A 1,644-nucleotide genomic window follows, 5' to 3' on the forward strand; every position below is an offset into this window, starting at 1 on the left:
AAACTTTGCCAGTTGCTGTGGCAGAGGAATTAGAACTTTGCACATAAATGCCCAGATCTGATCATGACTAAATTTCCTGTTCTTCAATTCATTTGCCAAAGGTGGTCACCTGCCTGCATCAAATGCACAAGGTCCAGAAAGCTCAATAACTGCATATGCATAGAAGAGAGAAGGAAAAATTATTTGGTAACAGCACCCAAAAATGTCTGCAACCACTGTTTCTACATAACTTTATTAAAAAGTATGTACACGGAGATCTAGTATAACAAGTGAAAATTGAAAAAAATATGGAGAAACATGTTAATTTTACAAAGAGTAAATCAAAAGATATGGGTAAGAGCTAAATTATATGTCATATGTATAATATCTATATAGTGATAAATTATAAATAACATAAAATGTACGATTTTGACCATTTTTTAGTTTGTGGTTAGGTGGCATTAAGTACGTTCAAATTGTTGCACAGCTATCTCTACAATTCGTCTCCGGAACTTTTATCTTCTCAAATTAAAACTCTATAACCACTAAATGACAACTTCTTATTCAGCTCTCTCCACAGTTCCTAGCAAACATCATTCTACTTTTTGTCTCTATGAATTTATCTACTTTAGGTATAAGTAGAATCATATAAAATTTGTTCTTCTGTATCTGATTTATTTCACTTACCCTAATGCCTTCAAGGTTCATTCATGTTGCAACATGTGTAAAAATTTCACTCTTTTTTTTTTTTTTTTTTTTTGAGATGGAGTCTCGCTCTGTCGCCCAGGCTGGAGTGCAGTGGTGCAATCTCGGCTCACTGCAAGCTCTGCCTCCCGGGTTCACGCCATTCTCCTGCCTCAGCCTCTCCGAGTAGCTGTACCTCATAAATATGAAACACTTCCCAAATACGCATGGCATCCTTGAGCAGGGGTCATGCTAATCTCTGTATTATTTCAATTTTAGTGTATGTGCTGCTGAAATGAGCACTAAAGATTTTTTTAAAAATTATTGAATAACAATGATGAGCAACGGAAAATCAAATAATGGAGAGGAAGATTAAAAGTAAGGGTCATACAAATGAGTTTAGTATTTATCTTCAACAGATGGGAAATGGTAATAACTATATGTTATAGATCAAAAGTCATATTAGTGCCATGACAAAGGTATGAATGTCACCTCTACAAGAAGCAAAAATTTTTATTTTATTTTATTATTATTATGCTTTAACTTTTAGGATACATGTGCACAATGTGCAGGTTTGTTACATATGTATACGTGTGCCATGTTGGTGTGCTGCACCCATTCACTCATCATTTAGCATTAGGTATATCTCCTAATGCTCTCCCTCCCCCCCCCCCCCCCCCCCCAACACTCCCCCAAGCGGGATTTTCCCCTTCCTCTGTCCGTGTGTTCTCATTGTTCAATTCCCACCTATGAGTGAGAACATGCGGTGTTTGGCTTTTTGTCCTTGTGATAGTTTACTGAGAATGGTGATTTCCAGTTTCATCCATGTCCCTACAAAGGACATGAACTCATCATTTTTTATGGCTGCATAGTATTCCATGGTGTATATGTGCCACATTTTCTTAATCCAGTCTATCATTGATGGACATTTGGGTTGGTTCCAAGTCTTTAAGAAGCAAAATTTTTAAAAAAAACAACAAG

General features: G+C 36.3%; 1 non-coding gene across 1 annotated transcript; it reads right to left on the reverse strand.

Annotated features, from left to right (window-relative positions):
* Positions 1-862: 862 nt before the first annotated feature.
* Positions 863-966, reverse strand: LOC116469971 (U6 spliceosomal RNA). The gene has a single exon (XR_004248419.1). It is a non-coding gene; the product is annotated as a U6 spliceosomal RNA (small nuclear RNA).
* Positions 967-1,644: the final 678 nt, after the last annotated feature.

The sequence above is a fragment of the Hylobates moloch genome, unplaced genomic scaffold, assembly GCF_009828535.3.
Source record: "Hylobates moloch isolate HMO894 unplaced genomic scaffold, HMol_V3 SCAFFOLD_5, whole genome shotgun sequence".
Classification (NCBI taxonomy): domain Eukaryota; kingdom Metazoa; phylum Chordata; class Mammalia; order Primates; family Hylobatidae; genus Hylobates; species Hylobates moloch.